The sequence below is a fragment of the Rhinolophus sinicus genome, chromosome 14 (assembly GCF_057876585.1).
Source record: "Rhinolophus sinicus isolate RSI-liver-muscle chromosome 14, RSI-T2T, whole genome shotgun sequence".
NCBI classification, from domain to species: Eukaryota; Metazoa; Chordata; class Mammalia; order Chiroptera; family Rhinolophidae; genus Rhinolophus; species Rhinolophus sinicus.
In genome coordinates, this window is record NC_142514.1 from 95,917,514 (window position 1) to 95,941,438 (window position 23,925).

Here is a 23,925-nt window from a genome sequence, read left to right on the forward strand (position 1 = left end):
TTTATTCTCTCTCAATCTGTAGTGTTATGTTTTCTCTGCACTGTTCTGGCTTGTCACACAATGGGGGGATTCCCTGGAATGTGGGCTACTCCTCTGTGTACAATTCATCTGGCTCACAGAGCACCGCCTCAGTGGTGTTATGTGGAGAGATTCTGCAGTTCAAAGCTCTTCCTGCACCAGATTCAGAGCCCGTATGTTTCAACAGTTCTGTTTACTCCTCAGGGATCCACACAGATAGGTGGGGACAGGGGCGGGGTGAGTTGTTAGAGGTGGCTGTAAGCAATGGCAGTGACTACCACCACAGACAGTCCTGCACTCAAAGCTCCCCAACCCCTTCGCTGGAACTAGTTGGGCTGTGAGTCCGTAGCTGCGTGCCGCAGTTCTCAGAACTGCAAATATTCTGTTCTTTTGATCTGACACTGCTATCGTCCTGCTTCTAGCACTGTGCAGGTGGAGGTGGAGCGAGTTCTTGGAGGGTGGGTAGGGGATGGATAAGCTCCGTGCGTAAGCCTTCCATCCTCTGCTTGGCAGTGAGGGCTTAAACCTCTATCTTCACCATTCTTCCCTAAGTCGTTCTTCCGATGTCTACGCCATGAATGTTGGGTTCAGCCGTATTATATGCTGATCTCTCAGGTTGGACTGTGGGCCATAAGTGAGCACTAGCAGTCCAATTTCTTCCCTCTCCTGTGGCTATGGTAGTTCTGGAATGCAGCGAGCTTGGAGCTCTGAGCTCTGGTCTGCGTCCTGCACCTGTGCAAAGGCCACATTTCCGCACTTCGTGGCTCCCTCCTTCCCTGCTCATCCAATTTGCCCACCTTCAGATGATTTCAGTTGTGCACCTCTTATTCTTACCTTTCTGATGCATAAGGAGTCCTTTGTGGAATTATAGTTGTTCAATTTGTTGTAAATTCCAGGGGATATTTTAAGAGGCTCACCTCACACCGCCATTTTTATGAGGTAGTCTCTAATGTATTCTTTACTTCAATTTTTGTATTCTTTATTTCTGACTGTTTTTTCCTCATGGTTTCTGCATCCATATACTTTCTATCTCTTTGGTGAAGTTCTCACTAAGTTCTTTCATCATTCTTATCATCAGTTTTTTAAACTCTGTCTCTCGTAGGTTGATTCCCTCTGTTTCATTTAGTTCCATTTCTGGAAGTTTCTTCTGTTCTTTTATTTGAGACATATTTCTTTGTTTCCTCATTTTGGTTGTCACTCTGTGTTTGCTTCTATGTATTAGGTAGATCTCCTGAGTCTCTTAGTGTTTGCTGGTGACCTTATGTAGTATATATCCTATGTAGTTGAATTGCACAGTCTCCCTAATCTCCTGTGTGTGTTTTCCAGAGGAGTCCTTGTCTTGTGTGTCCTCTCCTGTTGTAGTTGAGCCTTGATTGCTTTTGGCTTCTCAGTGGGTGGGATTGACTCCCAGGCTGACTAGCTATGATGATTGGCAATGCCCACAGAGTATGAGCTACTGTGCGAGGGCTAATCCCTCAATGGAGGCTTTGCCCCTGCCGGTTCTGTTCCTGTTGTAAATGCCCTTTGGGTGTTCTCCTTGTAAGTCAAACCAGGTAGTGCTCCAGTTTGGTCTGAAGCTGGCCTCTGAATAAGTTGATTCTGGTGCCCCTTTGGCAGGACTTTTGGATAGGGCAATTTCAGAACAAAACAAAGCAACAACCACAAATATATATATATATATATATATATATATATATATATATATATATATATATAGTGAGAGAGAGAGAGAGAGAGAGAGAGAGAGAGAGAGAGAGAGAAGAAGAGAAAAAAAGAGAAAGGGAAAAAAGAAGGAAATTCATATATATCAGCACCTGTCTTGTCTTAATGCCCACCAACTATTTCCAAGTTGTCCACTACTGTAAACAAATCTCTGCATCTTCTGGAGGTGGTGCTGGCCAGGCCACCAGAACCCCAGCATACCCCTGGCAATGCAGCTCTAGGTGTGCAAGGCTATGGGATGTGGTCGGTGGTTTCTACAAAGTCAGTGCAAGTGCAGTTTCTGCTTTTGTGCGCAGTGAGAACACCACAGCCAGCCACTGGAAGGTGGGCTTCTTATTTGTGATCAGGTCGCTTGGGTCTTAGGGCACCTCTTACATGGAGGGATGTGGAGGGCATTTCTGAGCTTCTGACAACCCAGAGCTGCCTTGTGACCCAATGCTAAACCTGTCTGTGTGTCTCAGCAGCTCTAGTTGCCACATCGGGACCCCTGCAGAAAGGTGTGGTCTGGGCGGACTACAAGAGGCCAGCTGGTGCTTCCTGTCTGTGGCTCCGACCAGCCCAGTACTGTCACACCCCCTCAACTCCTTCTTCCCACTGGAGTGTGGTTCAGTGGCCAGCCTTAGAACTGGTCCTTCCAGTTCTCAATAGCTGCTGCTCTTCTGTTGTATAATCTGATACTGCTCCTGCTTCTTCTGTAGTCTAACTCTGGGCTGGTGGAGGTGGGGTTATCTCTGAGAGGGTTGGGGGTGAGGCATCCAGGTTCCATGTCTTTTTGCCTAGCTGTGAGGGCTTAAGCAACAATTCTCATCTGAGGTCTCTGCCTCAGACGCTGGGTCCTGCTGTCTTATATGCTGATCCCTCAGGTCAGACTGTGGTGCACAGGGAGAGCGTCCACAGCCTGGCTACTTCCTTCTCCCATGGCTGATTTGTGTCCTAGGGCCCCACATCCCCTGGGCTGTGTCTCTGCACTTCCCCCTTTCCGACTCCCCTGCTCACCTGATTTGCCCACTTTCAGGTAGTTCGAACTGCGTGTCTCTTAGTTGTTCCTGTGTGATGAGCAGAGAATTTTTGTTGAATTATAGCTGTTCAATTTCTTGTAACTTCCAGGGGAGATTTAAAGAAGCATCCCTCACACCATCATTTCTATGACATCACCGAGTTAAATGCTTTTTATCAGAGATATTACCAGTTCAATTCATACTCAAAGAATAAGAAAACTGATGTCCCTTAAATAATCTTTCAAGATGTGTAAGTGCAACGCACCTAGTTATGGCCATAACTTATATCAATTGTCTTAGCCAAAATAATTCCTATTATACATCTGAGATTATTCTGAAGCCCAACCTTTTGTATAACAAACCTTAGCATGATTTTCCTACCATAAATTTAAATTGGTTTCAAGAGTTATTACTAGAAACCTGAGTGTCTTTATTTTTAGAACCAAAATAGATGCAGGGAATCTTTCTTTCCTTCATTGTCTTCCATTTATGCCTCATTTCTGACCCTTCATTCTCTGGGGCTTCAAAGTGGTCTGACTTTCCCACTCATTGCTCATCTCTGAAGTTCCCTGTTTCTGCTGTAGACAAAAGAGTTTCCTATCACAACCTCTTAAGTGCTGTTATAAATTTTGGAGTGGGAAGAGGGCTCCTCCTGAAATGCAGGGAGACTATGTACTATGATCTGAATGTTTACGTCACCCAAAAATTCGTATGTTGAAATTGTAACGCCTAATGTGATAGTATTAGAGTGAGGAGCTTTGAAGGGTGATTAGGTCATGAGAATGGTAGCCTCATAAATAGGATTAAAGCTCTTCTAAAAGAGACCCCATAGAGCTCCTTAGCCCCTTCCATCCTGTAAGGACACAGAGAGAAGACATTGGCTATGAACCAGGAAGATGGCCCTCACCCAACCATTCTGACACCTTGATCCTGGACTTCTAGCCTCCCGAACTGTGAGAATTAAATTTCTGTTATTTATATGTTGCCCAGTCTGTGGTATTTTGTTATAGCAGCCTGAACAGATTAAGATAGGGTGTTTCTGGAATATGTGTTTATTCATTGCTTGGATAAGGGTATGAAATCCTAAAACCATCCACATGCTCAAATATGGTTCCTGCAGTATCTCTCTTCCTTACCCTCTCTTCAGGAGCCATTGTCACAGTGATAGCACCTACATCAGTGCTCCTTCTCTCTTCTCTTATTCTCTCAACCTGACAGAACAGGTTATTTCCTTCTCTTATTCCTGAACTCATGGTCCCACAGAAGGTACAGAAAATCATTTCCACTGTCCTCATGTGACTCTGACACTAAAAATAAGTAATACTTCAAAATTGTGCTGTTATATGTGAACGATATTTTCATTTTGAAATAACTTTTCCATTTATTAATCCTTTTGATGTTCAGAACATTTCCATAGTATATAAAACAAAAGGTTATTATTTCTATTTTACATATAAGAAAAGTGGAGAAAAGAGCAGATAATTACATTTTTCAAACATTCCCTGCACCCCTCAAGAAAAATACAGCAACAATCTAGAATCCAGGTCTTTTGACTTCCTATTCATTTAGTGCTTTTACAAATCCCCAATTCTCCACACCCACACACCTATTTGAACCCCAAATGTCTCAGATGTTTCCCAGATTTTCTAAATTTGCAGGACTGATGAGGTTGATTCTGCAGCAAGTGTCTAACTCATTGGCCCACATGTACCTGGACTTTGTCCTTTCCTGGAAGAGAGGAAGGGAGTTGTCCTATCTGAAACTGCTGCATCGTGGTATGTCTGAGGACATACCCCGCTTTCTGTGACACGTCATCCTCTGATTTGCCTGGGATGGGACCCAATTGGTGCTATTGTCCCAGGGAAATTATTAATGGAGTCCCCTTTCACTTTCCAAAGTTTTGGTGAAAGATTTGTAAGCCTGAGTACAGTCAATGAGTGCTTGGGCTAATGCCTTCCTTTGGGCCAAAAGTGATGTGAATGAGTTCTGGGATTTGTCTTCCTGTCTACCATAGGAGAGTTTACAGCACTCTCTACTTGATACCTAGGGACCCATGCTTGCTTATACCAAGCAGGATACAAATAGACTCTTCCCTGTGATCAGAGCTCACCAGCCTTATCTCTAGAGTCACTGAAACCAACACTCTGGGTCCCACCACCTTCCATGTCCTACATCCTGATTATGATTTCTCTTTAATTGGACTGCATGATCCCATGTGCCTACCAATCTCATGGACTTCAGTGTTCAATCATTCTCTCTGAGCCTCAGTTTTCTGGGTTGTAAAAGGCAGAGAATAATTCTTAAATATTAGAGCATTGGAGATACTTTATGTGAAAAGGCATTGCAAGTTCAAAATCCCATATTGCCTTTATTGATTTTTTGCCTTTAGTACCTCCAAGGGCCTCTCCTAGCCATAACCCAAGATAAGTGTCCCACTTGGACCAAAACTAATTATCTTGGTGATGAATGGTGTTCCAACCTGCCAGGCCCAGCCTAGTTCTTAGTCTTCTCTGTCCAAAATGAGACCATTAAATTTCCACTAGCAGGAGGTATTAACTTCTCTCTCAATCTCCCAAACCAATGAAGGCTAGGTGCTGAATATAGAGTATTTCACCGGGCTACACCCAAGGCTTTGGAAGTAAGGGCCCCTTCCTATTGTTTCAACACTGACCCAATGCCTAGAATCTAATAAGGTAGCTCTCATTTTATTCCTGAGACTTAGCTCCTCCCCCTAATACGCCATTGTCTTCCTGGGCCTGAGACCCTGCTTTGTTCTCATCACCCTCCTGCTAAACAGGACAGCCCTGAATTCTAGGCTAGTGGCTGGGTCCCCTACTTCATGAGATCCCATGATGCCAACTGCCTAGGCTAAATCCCAATCTCTCTGTATGTTAGAGCACTTTTTTCTAATTTGGTTTGGGTCCCACCTTCCTTGACTCTTTACCACAATTGCTATGTATACTTAAGCATCCTTCCTGGCTAGCATTATAGAATGTTCTACCTGTATTGACATATGGGTCAATTCTCTCAGTTCCAGTTCCACTTGAGTGGGAGGGCATAGGTACAATATTTTACCTGGTCCTTTACTCGGTCCTGATCTAAGTGACCAGTACTGATGAATCCTGAGATAAGACCTAACAAATGAGATAACCAGAGCACCTTCCTTACTAAGTGTTAAATAGATTCCTGATATTTTTGTCTAATCACACATGATCAGGAGCTCTGATGTGCCCTAGCCATGCCTTGATCTCTAAGATAGTCTGCCCTTTCCTTTAGTGAGGAGTTGAGAAGGAGAGTCTGTGCGTGGACAAAGGTGTCAACCTGGACTTGATTACATTGGATCGACCTTCTCTCTCTCTGATCCACACCTTTAGAGTCTCACATTTAATCTCAGAGAGGCTGTTAGAATTATTGTTCATCCCCACAGGAAAATTAGCCAAGGAATATTAATACAGGACAATGGAATTAAACACAAAATAATAGAGAAGTTCATGCCTGAAAAAACTAAAATGACACCTCTAATAACATGCTTGCATGGTTAGTATCTTCTCAAACACTGCAAATTACCCAGCAAAGGAGAAAAACCTCAGAAAAAAATTTGTCACTTCTTGGAAAATAATTTCACACTGCAATAAACAGAGAAGAGAGAATAATAAATTCATTGCATCATCAAGTTTTTAACCTAGGTTTTGATATGTTAAAGTCAATTTCAGCAATGATTGACACTCACTTTGTTAAGGAAAACTAAAAAAAAAAAAAAAGATCAGACGGGCACAGAGATCTAGCTTTCCGAGGGAAAACATTTTTAGGTATAAATGTTTAATGTCAACCCTTCACTCATCCACAAGCTTCCAAAGTATAGATACAGCCAACTTGGTTATGTCTGAGGAAGCACAGGAAAGAAAGCACAGAACATTAGCAGAGAAAAGAATGTCAGCTACTGGGGGAAGGAGGTGATTATAAAGCAAAGAAGTAAAACATATTAGTACACAGTAAATTTTTAAAAATAAAAGCACCTCATTCCTTCATGAGAGTGTTTGACTCCTGCTTTAGTATTCGGAGTGACATCTTGAAAGGATGTCTGGCTTTCGGGAATCAACAGGAGACAGGAAGAGGTTTTTGTTTCTCAAAACCTGTGCTGCTTCTCCTTTCTCCCTGCTGGATTCATGGACTCTGTGCATTGATGGCAAAAACACTTGATAGAAAAACACTTTAATTTTAAGGTGATTGGCTTTTATATCTTAGACACATGGTGGGAAAAAATATAACTCCCTCATCCTCTAAAACACAGAAAAAGAGTTGTATTTCCTGCCCAGTCCACTGAACATTTTACCACTAGGTAGCTGAATTCAGGAGACAGGCCATCAGAGACAAGGGCTGCCTGTCTGCATATTCAGTAGGCAGCATTCTGTGTGCTGTGGTTGGAGAGGCTTAGGGAATTGTTCTTTTATAAATATTCCTTTTTCTATCCTGGCTCATTGCCTGAAATTCTATCATTAAAGAGCCAAAAATTGAGTGCTCTCCACAGGCGTCTGCTACACTAAGAAGGGCATAACCCAAAAAATAGTTTAATGCTTTCCTATAGTATTATGAATTAAGCCTTCTAGGTGTATTCCTATGGGACAGGAAGTGGTATCCTGCTGAAATGAAATACAGAATAGATCCATTTTTGTTTGGGGAGAAGGAGAGGTAAGGTTGAATAACCTAGGAGACCACCCAAAAGATGAAGTGAGAGCTCCCAGGCATTCGAGGAAGTAAGACAACAGTAACTATATGAAATCACCCAGGGGAACAGAAACATCAAAAGAGGAACAGAGAGGGCCTCAAAGACTAGAAAGGAGGCCATAATTCTTTCTATATTCTGTGATCTTGAAACTCCTCTTTTCTCTCCATTCATGGGTTATTATTGGTCAAATTTATTCTCTTGTTCCCCTATAGCACCCAGTCTAATTAAATACATGGAAGGTCCTTGAATAGTGTCATTTTGTTCAATGTTTAATTATAATGTTGATGAGATGCTGAAGGAACTTAACTCTTGTTTGTATCAATTAGCCTTTGGTAAAATTATTTTCATTATATGTTGTTTTGCCTAAAGTGGCAGAACATATGGACAAAGTTAAGTGAGGACATGTACATTCCATTAATGCTTTCACTCAAACCCCAGAGCACATAACCTTGATGAAATATCTCACATAGGTATCACATCCTCCATAGACTGTGACAAAGCAGCATAAAGTTGCTGAAATGTCATTTATCTTCTATGCGCTCAATTCCTTCCTATGGGCAGTTATATATGTTGTTATGTATTTCATGCAAGTGAGCATGGTAAACATTCACTGTGACTTAAAGAATGGACTTTGCTTAAAACACAACGTTTTCAAAAAGGGAATTTACAGATAAAAAATCAATGAAATGAGATGAGAGTCAGTTAATGGAAAGGTTGGAAACGACTAATATAGGAGCTCCCATTGATTTTTAAACATAGACTTTTATAAAATTAAAGTTTATTAAAGTGACAATTGTTAGTGAAATTATGTAGATTTCAGGTGTACAATTCTGTATTACATCATCTATAAATCCCATTATGTGTTCATCACCCAGACTCAGTTCTCCTTCCATCACCACATATTTGATCCCCCTTACCCTCAGCTCCTACCCTCCTCCCCCCTTACCCTCTGGTAATCACTAAACTATTGTTTGTGTCGATGAGTTTTTGTTTCTTCATTTGTTTGTCTTGTTCTTTTGTTCTTTTTGGTTCATATACCACATATCAGTGAAATCATATGGTTATCTGCTTTTTCTGTCTGACTCATTTCGCTTAGCATTATACTCTCAAGATCCATCCATGTTGTCACAAATGTTTCTATATCATCTTTTCTTACCACCAAATAGTATTCCATGGTGTATATATACCACAATTTCTTTATCCATTCATCTATCGAAGGACATTTTGGTTGTTTCCATGTCTTGGCCATCGTAAATAAAGCTGCAATGAACATTGGAGCACACGTGTCTTTATGGATAAATGTTTTCAGACTTTTTGGGTAGATACCCAGGAGAAGGATTGCTGGGTCATATGGTAATTCTATTTGTAATTTTTTGAGGAAGTTCCACACTGACTTCCATAGAGTCTGCACCAGTCTGCATTCCCACCAACAGCATATGAGGGTTCCTTTTTCTCCACAGCCTCTCCAGAACTTGTTTCTATTTGTCTTGTTGATGATAGCCATTCTTCCTGGGGTGAGATGATCTCTCATTGTGGTTTTTATTTGCATTTCTCTGATGATTAGTGATGTTGAGCATTTTTTCATATGTCTATTTGCCATTTGTATGTCCTCTTTGGAGAAATGTCCCTTAAGGTCCTCTGCCCATTTTCCAATTGGGTTGTTTGTTCTTTTGTTGTTGAGTTTCATGAGTTCCTTGTATATTTTGGATATTAGCCCCTTATCAGAGGCATTGTTTGCCAAAATCTTCTCCCATTCTGTTGATTGCCTCTTTATTTTGTCGATGGTTTCTTTTGCTGTGGAGATTTTAAGTTTCATATAGTCCCAGTCATTTATTTTAACTTTTACTTCCATTGCCTTTGGAGTCAAATTCATAAAATGCTCTTTGAACTCAAGGTCCATAGTTCAGTACCTATGTCAAACTACACTTTAAAGTAACTTGACTCAAGAAAATCCTATAGACGTCATGAAAATGGCGGCCTGAGGTGAGCCTACGGAAATCTCCCCCGGAATTGACAATAAATCGAACAACTATTGCACAGCAGAGAGGCAAGACAAAGAATCTCATTGCTGAATTCACCTAAATGTGGGCAAATCGCGCGAGCAAGGGAGAAGGGAAGGGAGAAGTGCGGAGACTGAACTGCGCGGGCACAGGACACGGACCTAGCTCAGTGCTCTGAGTTCACTGCATCCCAGAACTACCGCAGCTGTGGGAGAGGGAAGAACTTGGACTGCTAGGGCTCCGTTTATGGCCCACAGGGCTGAGGGGGCAGCATATAACATGGCTGAACGCAACGCTCAGAGCAGAGACCTCAGAGCAAAGACTGAAGGAAGAAGGCTGAAAATGGTGGTTTAAGCCCTCACTGTTGCAGAGAACAGAAGCATTAGGCACTGAGTCTACCCGCCCCCTCCCTATCCTCCGAGAGTTCGCCCTGCCCCCACCAACCCAGTGTTAGAAGCGGAATGGTATCAGTGTAAGATCAAAAGAAGAGAATATTTGGTAACAAGTGTTGGAGAGGCTGTGGAGGAAAAGGACCCCTCATACACTATTGGTGGGAATGAAGAGTGGTGCAGCCGCTATGGAAGGCAGTGTGGAGGTTCCTCAAAAATTACGAATAGAATTACCATATGACCCAGCAATCCTTCTCCTGGGTATCTACCCAAAAAGTCTGAAAACATTTACTCCCTGCAGGAGTAAACAGAATTGTTGCAGTCAGAGAGAGAATAAAACATTTTCCCAACATGTACTGGAAAATAAAAGAAAGACCTCTTCCTATCAACCTGTTGCAGAAGCCACTCCTGTAGATGTCTAGGAACAGAAATCATAAATCATTAATTGGCATGAGTAACCAAGGCAACAAGACAGCTCAGAAAGAAAATAAAAGTATCCAGAAAATGAAGTAAAAGATATGGAAATATGTGACTTAAATGGCAGAGAATTCAAGATTTTGTTTCTGAAAAATCTCAACGAGATGCAAGAAAACACAGATAGGCAGTTTAATGAACTCAGAAACACAATCAAAGAACAATGTGAGGTTTTACCAAAGAGATTGAAATTTTAAAAAAGAACCACATAGAATTTCTGGAGATTAAGAACTCAATAAAAGAAATTAAGAATGAAATAACCAGCTTAGGTAGTAGAGTTGACCAGATGGAGGAAAGAATCAGTGACATCGAAGATAGAAACCTGGAAATGACACAGATAGAAGAAGAAAGAGACTTGAGACTTAAAAGAAATGAAAGAACTCTACAGGAACTTTCTGATTCCTTCAGAAGGAGCAATATAAGAATAATGGGCATACCAGAAGGAGAAGAAAGAGAGAAGGGAACAGAGACTATATTCAAACAAATTGTCGATGAGAACTTCCCAAATTTGTGGACAGAACTGGACCCTCGAATCCAAGAAGCAAATAGAACACCTAGTTACCTCAATCCAAACAGGCCTTCTCCAAGGCACATTGTATTGAAGCTGTCTAAAATCAACGACAAAGAAAGAATCCTCACGACAGCCAGGGAAAAGAAGACGGTAACTTACAAAGGAAAGCCCATTAGATTATCATCAGATTTTTCAGCAGAAACTCTACAAGCCAGGAGGGAGTGGAACCAAATATTCAAACTATTGAAAAAGAAAAATCATGAGCCAAGAATGATATATCCAGCAAAGATATCCTTTAGCTATGAAGGAGGAATAAAGACCTTTCCAGACATAGAGAAGCTGAGGGAATTTTCTAATACACGACCTGCTCTACAAGAAATACTAAAGGAGGCTATTCGACCACCATCAACAGGGACAATTTGTGGCAACCACAATTCAAAAAGGGGGAGAGTAAAGGCCTGAACCGGAATATGGGAATGGAGAAAGTAAGCGTGCTGAAGAAAATGGAATACTCTAAATATCAAACTTTCTTTTACATAAACTTAAGGGTAACCACTCAAAATAAATCCAGAACTGAAATATGTACTGAAATAAAAGAAGAAACAGAGGGAAACATCATAGAATACCACCACACAGAAGTAATAGACAACAACAAAAAGGCAAAGAAACAATGGAGACACAGCCTTACCAGAAAACTAAGGATAGAATGACAGGAAATCCTCACATATCAATAATCACCCTAAATGTAAATGGACTGAACTCACTAATAAAAAGGCACAGAGTAGCAGATTGGATCAAAAAACTAAACCCAACCATATGCTGTCTCCAAGAGACACATCTCAGCTACAAGGACAAGCATAGAATCAAAGTGAAAGGGTGGAAATTGGCACTCCAAGCAAATGATACCCAGAGAAAATCAGGTGTAGCCATAATGATATCAGATGAAACAGACTTCAAGGTGAAAAAGATGACAAGAGACAAAGATGGACATTTCATAATGGTGAAGGGGACTGTACAACAAGAAGACATAACGGTCATCAATATTTATGCCCCCAATCAGGGGGCACCGAAATACACCAAGCAACTACTAACAGAACTAAAGGGAGAAATTGACCAAAACACAATTATACTAGGGGACTTAAATACATCATTGACAGCTATGGATAGATCATCCAAACAGAAAATAAATAATGAAATAGTAGCCCTAAATGACACATTAGATGAAATGGACATAATTGACATTTATAGAGCACTTCATCCTAAAACATCAGACGATACATTTTTTTCTAATGTACACGGAACATTCTCAAGGATAGACCACATATTGGGACATAAAATCAATCTCAACAAATTTAAGAAGACTGAAATCATACCATGCATATTCTCTGATCACAAGGCTTTGAAATTGGATATCAACTGTAAAAAGAAAGCGGGAAAAAACACAAATACATGGAGACTAAACAACATACTTTTAAAGAAGGACTAGGTCAAAGAAGAAATTAGAGGAGAGATCAAAAGATACATAGAAACAAATGACAATGAAAATACATCCTACCAAAATTTTTGGGATGCAGCGAAAGCAGTTTTAAAAGGGAAATTTATCTCATTACAGGCCTATCTCAAGAAACAAGGAAACTCCCAGTAAATAACCTCATGTTACACCTTAAAGAACTAGAAAAAGAAGAACAGGTAAAACCCAAGGTCAGCAGAAGAAAGGAAATAACACAAATTAGAGCAGAACTAAATGAAATAGAGAACAAAAAAACAATAGAAAAAATTAATATGACAAAAAGCTGGTTCTTTGAAAAGATTAACAAAATTGACAAACCCTTGGCTAGACTCACTAATATCAAAAGAGAGAAGACACTGATTAACAAAATCAGAAACGTAAAAGGGGAAGTTATCACAGACACCACAGACATACAAAGGATCATCCAAGAATACTATGAAGGACTATATGCCACCAAATTCAACAAACTAGAAGAAATGGACAAGTTCTTAGAAACATATAGCCTTCCAAGGCTGAACCATGAAGAACTGGAAAATCTAAACAGACCGATCACCAGTAACGAAATTGAATCAGTCATCCAAAACCTTCCCAAAAGCAAAAGTCCGGGACCAGATGGCTTCACTAGTGAATTCTACCAAACCTTCAAAGAGGATCTAATACCAATTCTGCACAAACTCTTCCAAAAAATTGAAGAAGAGACAGTACTCCCTAACTCATTTTATGAGGCCAACATTACCCTGATACCAAAACCTGGTAAGGACAGCACAAAAAAAGAAAACTACAGACCAATATCTCTAATGAATACCGATGCAAAAATCCTAAATACAATTCTAGCAAATCAAATACAACAATGCATTAAAAAGATTATTCATCACGACCAAGTGGGGTTCATCCCCGGGGCACAAGGATGGTTCAACATACGCAAATCCATCAATGTGATACATCACATAAACAAAATAAAGGACAAAAATCATATGATTATATCAATTGATGCAGAAAAAGCATTTGACAAGATACAACATCCATTTATGATTAAAACACTTAATAAAATGGGTATAGAAGGAAAATACCTTAACATAATAAAGGCCATATATGACAAACCCTCTGCTAATCTCATAATTAATGGAGAAAAACTGAAGCCCTTTGCTCTACGTTCAGGAACACGACAGGGATGTCCCCTATCACCTCTGCTTTTCAACGTAGTGTTGGAAGTCCTTGCCAGAGCAATCAGGCAAGAGAAAGAAATAAAAGGCATCCAAATTGGGAATGAAGAAGTTAAATTATCACTCTTCGCAGATGACATGATGCTATATATAGAAAACCCTAAAGTCTCCACCAAAAAGCTATTAGAAACAATCAACGAATACAGTAAAGTTGCCGGCTACAAAATCAACGCACAAAAGTCCATTGCCTTCCTATATACTAACAATGAAATCTCAGAAAAAGAAATACAAAAAACAATTCCTTTTGCAATTGAGCAAAAAAAAAAAAAAAAAGCCTAGGAATAAACTTAACCAAGGATGTGAAAGACCTATATGCTGAAAACTATAAGACTTTTTGGAAAAAAATTGAAGAAGACACAAAGAAATGGAAAGACATTCCGTGCTCATGGATTGGAAGAATCAACATAGTTAAAATGGCCATATTACCCAAAGCAATATACAGATTCAATGCAATCCCCATCAAAATCCCAATGGCATATTTTAAAGAAATAGAACAAAAAATCATCAGATTTCTTTGGAACCACAAAAGACCCCGAATAGCCAAAGCAATCTTAAGGAAAAAGAACAGTAATGGAGGTATCACACTTCCTGACTTTGGCTTGTACTACAGGGCTACAATAATCAAAACAGCATGGTATTGGCAGAAAAACAGACACGTAGAATAGAATGGAATAGAATGGAATGGAATAGAATAGAGAACTCAGAATTAAAACCACATAAATATAGACAGATAGTATTTGACAAAGAAGCAAAAAACATACAATGGAGAAAAGACAGCCTTTTCAATAACTAATGCTGGCAGAATTGGAAAGCCACATGCCAAAGAAATAATCTGGACTGCTATCTGTCACCATGTACCAAAATTAATTCAAAATGGATCAAAGACTTAAGCATAAAACCTGACACAATAAACTGCATAGAAGAAAACATAGGTACTAAACTTATGGACCTTGGGTTCAAAGAGCATTTCAAGAATTTGACTCCAAAGGCAAGGGAAGTAAAAGCTAAAATAAATGAATGGGACTATATCAAACTTAAAAGCTTTTGTGCAGGAAAAGAAACCATCGACAAAATTAAGAGGCCACCAACTGAATGGGAGAAGATTTTTGCAAACAGTGCCTCTGAGAAGGGGCTAATATCCAAAATATACAAGGAACTCTTGCAAACTCAACAACAGAAAAACAAACAACCCAATTGAAAAATGGCAGACGACATGAAGAGACATTTCTCCAAAGAGGACATACAAATGGCAAATAGACATATGAAAAAATGCTCAACATCACTAATCATCAGAGAAATGCAAATAAAACCCACAATGAGATATCACCTCACCCCTGTTAGAATGGCTATCATCAACAAGACAAATAGTAACAAGTGTTGGAGGGGCTGTGGAAATAGCAACCCTCATACACTGTTGGTGGGAACGCAGACTGGTGCAGCCGCTATGGAAGGCAGTGTTTAGGTTCCTCAAAAAATTAAAAATAGAATTACCATATGACCCACCAATCCCTCTCCTGGGCATCTACCAGAAAAATCTGAAAACATTTATTTATAAAGACACGTGTACTCCAATGTTCATTGCAGCTGTATTTATGGTATCCAAGACATGTAAATGACCAAAATTTCCTTCAACAGATGAATGGATAAAGAAGTTGTGGTATATATACACAATAGAATACTAGTCGGTGGTTAGGAAAGATGAAACAGGACCATTTGTGACAACATGGATGGATCTTGAGATTATAATGCTAAGCAAAATAAGTCAGACAGAAAAAGCAGAAAACCATATGATTTCACTGATATCTGGTATATAAACCAAAAAGAACAAAAGAACAAGACAAACAAATGAGAAACAAAACTTCATGGACACAGACAATAGTTTAGTGGTTACCAGAGGGTAAGGGGGGTGGGGGTGGGAGATGAGGGTAAGGGGGATCACATATATGGTGATGGAAGGAAAACTGACTCTGGATGGTGAACACACAATGGGATTTATAGATGATGTAATGCAGAATTGTACACCTGAAATCTAGGTAACTTTACTAACAATTGTCACCCCAATAAACTTTAAATAAAAAGAAATTAGAAAGCAATTCATTTTGCAATTGCAACAACAACAACAACAACAACAAAATAAAATACCTAGGATGAACTTAACCAAGGATGTGAATGACCTATCTACTGAACACTGTTAAGACATTTTTAGAACAAATTGAAGAAGACACAAATAAATGGAAAGACATCATGTTCATGGATTGGAATGGTAAACATAATTAAAATGGCCTTATTGCCCAAAGCAATATACAGATTTAATGCAATTCCTATCAAAATCCCAATGGCCTTTACCCTCATCTCCCACCCCCCACCCCCCACCCCCCTTACCCTCTGGCAACCACCAAACCATTGTCTGTGTCTATGAGTTTCTGTTTCTCATTTGTTTGTCTTGTTCTTTTGTTGCTTTTGGTTTATATACCACATATCAGTGAAATGAACACACAATGGGATTTATAGATGATGTAATACAGAATTGTACACCTGAAATCTATGTAATTTTACTAACAATTGTCACCCCAATAAATTTAATAAAAAAAAAAAATCCCAATGGCATTTTTTAAAAGATATAGAACAAAAAAATCATCAGATTTTTGTGGAACCATAAAAGACCTCAAATAGCCACAATAATTCTGAGAAAAAAGAATTCTGGAGGTATCAAACTCCCTGACTTTAGCTTGTACTACAGGGCAATAATAACCAAAACAGTATGGTATTGGCAGAAAAACAGACACACAGACCAATGGAATAGAATTGAGAACTCAGAAATGAGCCCATATAAATATGGATAGATAATTTTTGACAAAGAAGACAAAAACATGCAATGGACAAAAGACAATCTCTTCAATAAATGGTGCTGGGAGAATTGGAAAGCCATGTGCAAAAGAATGAAACTAGACTGCTATCTGTCACCATGTACCAAAATTAATTCAAAATGGATCAAAGACTTAAGCATAAGACCTGACACAATAAACTGCATAGAAGAAAACATAGGTACTAAACTCATGGACCTTGGGTTTGAATAGCATTTTATGAATTTGACTCCAAAAGCAAGGGAAGTAAAAGCTAAAATGAATCAATGGGACTACATCAAACTAAAAAGCTTCTGCACAGCAAAAGGAACCATCGACAAAATAAAGACGCAACCGACTGAATAGAGAAGATTTTTGCAAACAATGTATAGGGGATCAAATATATGGTGATGGAAGGAGAGCTGGCTCTTGGTGGGAACACACAATGTGATTTATAGATGATGTAATACATACAGAATTGTACACCTGAAATCTATCTAACTTCACTGACAATTGTCACCCCAATAAACTTTAATTTAAAAAAAAAGAAAACAAAAGAATATATGTCTTAAAATGGAAATGGAATTAAACACACACACACACACACACACACTCATACGCACAAATAATCACGCCTCCAATAAGCGGCTAGCATCCAAAATACATAAGGAACTTATACAATTAAGTAACAAAAACACACAAACACACAAAGACTCGAATTAAAAAATGGGCAGAGGACCTGAAGAGACATTTCTCCAAAAGAGACCTACAAATGGCCAATAGACATATGAAAAAATGCTCAACATCACTAATCATCAGAGAAATGCAAATAAAAACCACAATGAGATATCACCTCACCCCAGTCAGAATGGCTATCATCAACAAGACAAATAGTAACAAGTGTTGGAGAGGCTGTGGAGAGAAAGGAACCATCATACACTATTGGTGAGAATGCGGAATGGTGCAGCCGCTATGGAAGGCAGTGTGGAGATTCCTCATAAAACTAAGAATAGAATTACCATATGATCCAGCAATCTTGCTACTGGGTATCTACCCAAAAAATCTGAAAACATTTATATGTAAATGTATATGTGCTCCAATGTTTATTGCAGCTTTATTTATGGTGGCCAAGATATGGACACAACTAAAGTGTCCTTCAATAGATGAATCGATAAAGAAGTTGTGGTATATATACATAATGGAATACTATTTGGCCTTAAGAAATGTTGAAATAGTACCATTTGTGACAACATGGATGGATCTTGAGAGTGTAATGCTGAGCGAAATAAGTCATACAGATAACGTAGAGAACCATGTGATTTCACTGATATGTGGTATATATGAAACTGAAAACAACAAAAGAACAAGACAAACAAATGAAGAAAGAAAACTCATAGACACAGACAATAGTTTAGTGGTTACCAGAGGGTAAGGGGGCAGAGGGGTAGTAGATGAGGGTAAAGGGGATCAAGTATATGGTGATGGAAGGAGAACTGACTCTGGGTGGTGAACACAAAATGTAACATATAGAGGTGATGTATTACAGAATTGTACACTTGAAATCTATGTAACTTTACTAACAATAAGTTCATACCAATAAACTTTAATTAAAATAATGATTAAAGGATCTGAATAGATATTTCTAAAAGAAGACATAGAAGTGCCCAAAAAGTGGCCAAAATGCACAAAGTCACTAATCAGCAAGGAAGTGGAAATCAAAACTACAACAAGATATTGCCTATCACCTTTTAGAATGGCTGTCATCAAAACAAAAGATAACAAGCGTTGGTGAGGATATGGAGAAAAGAGATACCTTGTGTACTGTTGATGGGAATGTAAATTTGTACAGCCATTATGGGCAACACAATGGCTATAATATTGTGGAAAACATATAGTATAGCCTTTATGGAAATGTATAGAGGTTTCTCAAAAAAAAACAAAAAAACAAAATAGAACTACCATATGATCCAGGAATCCCACCTTTGGGTATATAGCCAAAGGAAATAAAATCAGTATCTTGAAGAGATAGCTGCACTCCCATGTTCACTGAAGCACTATTCACAATAGCCAAGACATGGAAACAATCTAAGTGTCAACAAATAAGTAAAGAAAGAAATTGTGCTGTAAAAAACAAACGAACAAAACCAACAACAAAAAACATAGAAACAAAGAGAACCAAAAAATGAGAAGAAAAAGAAATTCTGCTGTATACACAACACAACACAACAGAACACACGCACACATACACACACACATACACAAATGAAATCACATTCAACCTTTAAAAAAGGATGGAATCCTGTCATTTGCAACTATGTGGAGAACCTGGAGAACACCATACTAAGTAAAATAAGCCACACAGAGAAAGAAAAATACTGCATGACCTCACTTACATAAAAAAGCTGAAATCATGGCAACAGTGAGACAAATGGTGGATTCCAGGGGTTTGGGGATGGAGGCCATAGGAGAGATGTTGGTCAAAGAGCACAAAGTTTTGTTTATGCAGGATGAATAACTTTTGGAGATACAATGTTTAGTACGACGACTGCAGTCAACTATTAGTAGTAAATTGTAGACTTGAAATTTGCTGAGAGTAAATCTTATACAAAAAATGGTAACAATGTGAGGTGATTGGATATGCTAATTAGCTTGATTTTGATAGTTGCTTTACAATGTATGTGTATTTCAAAGCCACTTTGTACATCTTAAATATATACAATTTTATTTGTTAACTATACCTGAATAAAACTGGAAAAATAAAACAAAACATGTAACTATTTCTATAAAAATATATATATATATTTTAACCCCCTGGTTCCTGGTATGGAGCTCCTAAACACTTAGAATTTCCCAATAGGTGTATCTTTAATGGCTTAAAGTTGGGGACAGTGCTAGATAGCTTCAGGATAGAGACTGGACACACACACACACACACACACACACACACACACACACACACACGATTAGAGAGTTAGAACTTTCAGCCCCATCCCACTCCCCCGCTTCACCTCTGTGGAGAAGTAAAGGGCCAGATATTGAGTTCAATCACCATTTGCCAATGATTTAATCAATCATGTCTATGTAATGAAATCTCAATAAAAATCTCCTAAACAAAAGGATCTGGAGAGACTCCAAGTTGATGAGCACTTCCACATGCTGGGAGGGGTAGTGCATCCTGACTTTGTAGGGACAGAGGCTCCTCTGCTCAGGATGTTTCAGGATTCTTTTAAGCTTGACCCTATTTACCTCTTCATGTAGCTGCTCATTTGGACTCTGTTAGTGTAGGGCTTACCTTAACTCTGTGAGTTGTTCTAACAAATTATCAAACCTGGGGTATAGATGGTCATGGGAAACACCAGATTGGTAGTCACTGGGGCAGAATGTGGGTAGGCTGGTGATCCCATTCATGATGGCAGCCTTGAGGGATAAAGCCCTTAACCTGTGGAGTATGTGCTAACTCTGGGTAGTTAATGCCAGAATTGAATTGGATTGTAGGACATTCAGTTGATGTGCAAGGATAAGACAGTTGGTGTAGGAGTAAAGTATTTGGTGTCAAAAAGAAAAAGAAAAACACCACAATAATTAATGCCAGTCCTTCACAAACTCTTCCAAAAAAAAAAAAAAAAAAAAAAGGAAACACTACCCAACTTTTTCTATGAGTCAAAGATTGCCCTGAAATAAAACAAAGACATCATACCCCAAAGATATCACAAGGGAAGAACTACAAAAAAAAACACAAGTGTTGGTGAGAATGTGGACAAATTGAAACACCATACATTGCTGGTGAGAATGTAGCATGATGCAGCTGCTTTGAAAAAATGTTTGGTGATTCCTCAAAATATGAAACATAAAGTTACCATATGGCCCCAAAACTCCACTCCTAGAGAACTGAAAGCATGTTTATACAAAACTTGTACATGAATTATGTACATAGTAGTAGTATTCAAATTAGCCAAAAAGTGGAAACACAAATGTCCATCAGCTGATGAATGGGTTAAAAAAATTGATATATCCATACAATGTAATATTACTCAGCCATAAAAACACGAAGTACTGATACATGCTACAACATGGATGAAACTTGAAAACATTATACTAAGTTTAAAGAAGCCAGACACAAAGGCCATGTATTATATAATTCCATTTATATGAAATTTTCAGAATAGGCACATTTATAGAGGAAGTAGATTAGTGGGTGCTAGAGGCTGAGAGGAGGGGGATGAGAAATGCCTGGCCTTTTAAATTTTTTTAGGATGAGAAAAATGTTCTGGAATTAGATAATGGTGATGGTTGCACAACCTTGTAAATATACCTGAAACCACTTTAAAATAATAAATTTCATAGTATGTGACAAAATCCCAATAATAAGAAAACAAACATCTCAATTTTTTAAAAATGGGCAAAAGATCTGAAAAACATTTCACTAAAGAAGTTGTATGGATACCAAATAAACATTTGAAAAGATGCTCCAGACCATTAGTAATTAGGGAAATGCAACTTAAAAGTTCAATGAGACCCTACTACACACTAATTAAAATGCCTAAAATTAAAAGTTTTCCCATATCAAGTGCTGGCAACTAAGTGGAGGAACTGGAACCCATCTATAGTGCTGGTAGGAATGTAAAATGGTACAATCACTTTGGAAAACAGTTTGGCAGTTTCTTAAAAAGCTAAACAAACATCTTCTATATGAACCAGCCTGCTAAGCATTTACTTCAGACAAAAGCATGTGTCCCCACAGTTGTACATGAATGTTCACAGCAGCATTATTTATAACAGCCAACACCAGGAAGCATCCCAATGTCCATCAAGAGAAGGAATGTATTGGCTTAGAATGCCCCTGGTCATTTGCAGAAAGTGAAGGAATTCACAAGATTCAGAAAAGTAAGGAAGCAGGAAAGGTCTTATTGGAGTCAGGAAGCCAGTGGCAGTGTCCCCTTAAGATGGCTTCCCCATACTTCAGGCTAGCTTTTTCTCATATAGAAAAAGGTAGGTAAATTTTCTTACAGCAAGATGATGTGACATCCCTCTGGGGTCATTTGATTGACATGTACAGGTTATATAATGGGTTTTTCTGGACATGGTCTTACTCTTAATGCATACAGAAAAACCCAGGGGGGTGGGGCAAGCCTTAATGTTCATTTTATTCTAATTGTATTATAATGAGGCTGCAGTTCACACTGGGGGCAGGCTTCAGTGATCTGCGCAGGTGTCAAAAACTTGATTTTTCTGGTTGGGTCTTATCTCCTTTTTCTAGGGATGTTTCGACAGTAAGATTTATCTCTAGGGGCTGAGTTTGGGCAGTCCCTGGGGAGGGGGATAAAGGCCTGGGTGGTCCCCCTTGGGTCCACTGTCATTAGCTTTTTTTCTGCCTCATGGTTCCCCCATCTCTGATTGACAATGAAAATCTTTGGGAACTGGATGAAGATTGTTTTTCTGTAGCTGCTTCAGGCTGGTTAGGGGCAAAGAGCTGCCCCTCCTATGAGATTGCCAGTTAGGGATGGTGGAATAACTTGACCTCAGAAAATCCTGGCAGCCTCATCTATGGATTCAATTGAGCTAAGGACTTCAGACTGTAAGTTAGAGTTTCAATCCAAGGGATCAGAGTTGGTTATGGGGTCGCTCATGGGGATGGGTTGGAAGCCTTACGTAAGAGCCGTCTGTAGCTTAATAGACTCAATTCTGGAAGAGACAAAGTTAACAAGTAGATTAAAAAGGCAAGGTCCAAATAGGAGTATCCCAAAGATAATGAGAAGAGGAACAAGTAAAGGTGAGAGAAAAGTCCACCACCAGGACCTCCAAAGAACCATACCTGGTATTAGGTGATTGGTCCACAAGTTTTTTAGCCAGGTGGCATGTTCGAATATCTCCTCTACTCGAGTCTCCACTCTAGTAGAATGGAGACTTTATGAATACAATAGGTGGTGTCCATAATAGCGCAAACGCCTCCTTTGGCAGCTAGGATATAGTCTAGTGCAATACAGTTGTCCAGAACAATGTTTGTGAGAGAACTTAAAGATTCCTGTAGTTCACTAGGGCCCCTCCAATTTCATTGGGAAACATTCCTAGTTCTGCAGTGAGGTTAGACAAAAAGTATTCATGTTCTATAAACACTGCCTAGGGTACTGTGAAGGAAAATGCCTTTCTTCCCCAAGTAAGGACATTATTGAGGAGGCGCCAATGAGACCGGACGATAGAATTGTTATAAACCATTAACTTGGGAGCTACATGTCCCAGAGTTCATTTTCCATATTGTAGATAAGGGTTAAAGCATCAGGTAGCTATATAGCTAGTCCTGTTAGCACAAATAGACACCGGGGCAAGCCTTGGATGAATAGCTGCAAATATGGATAAATCCCAGAGGAGCACATGTGGTATTTATACATATGGTTGGGATGATGGAAGTACAGAAACTGGTGTTGGATGGCCACCAAGACTAATGATGAAGTTCCATAAGCTTCTGGATACGTTTTTATTAAGGGTAAGTTCCTTTCTTATGGAGGGTAAAAGGGGAGTAAAACCAGTTAAGAATAGGTTTGGAAACTAGGTGGACTAGAATGAGAGGAGTGCCAATCTCCGGGGGTTGAATACCCTAGTTTAAGTCCCTATACCATGAGTCATTGACTATTCTAAGATCACTGTAAGCAAGAGGTAAAGGGTTGTCTTCTTGGGAATGTCTGTGGCAGACCCACGAGTTCTTTATCCCTCCTTGTGTCACTGCCCTAGGGAGCCTAATTAGGGAATTTCTTTCCCAAGGGCTTTTGGGCACTAGATAAGGAGTTCCAATCCCTTTGTACCTGAAAGCTCCAAGTAGAAAGAGGGTAAGCATGGTGCCTAGCTGTGGTAATTGAAGGAATAATTCCAGCTGGACGGGCGGAGGGAGGCCCTCATGCATTTATCAAGAGCTATTAAGAGAAACAAATTGAGGACAAGAAGCCAGAAAAACAGAGATCTTAGAACATCAAGGTTGATAATTACTTATCTGTTTGTTTCTTGAAGAAGAACTTTAGTCCTTCCATTGGTTCACAGGAATAGGTGTCCAGGGTGTCTTCAGCTGTTACATCCTGGCTGTAGTTTGGCTCAGGAGTGAGCTTTATCTGAGACATGTGTATCCAGGACAGGTATTCAAGGAGTTTGACAGCTGTGGGCATTGCTAGGAGAACCTGGAAAGGGCCTGTTCAGACAGGTTGAAGAGGTTTAGACTATTGTGGAAGAATTTTAAGAAAGACTTAATCTCCAGGGTTAACTTTGGGATGTTTTGATCCCACTAGGGAAGTTAGGAGCTGGGAGATGGGTGTTTACATAAAAGTGGATTTCTTTGAGGGCTTGATCTAAAAGCCCTCATATGTGACTAAAGAGTTACATTCAGAGTCCAGTAGTAGGCCCATAGATAAGAAAGGCCTCCCATAAAGGAGTTCAAGGGGTATTAAGTGAATGTCCAAGCAGGGACTGATCCTGAGCCTGAGAAGAGCTGGAGATAAAAGCTGTTTCCAGGAATATTGAAGTTCCTG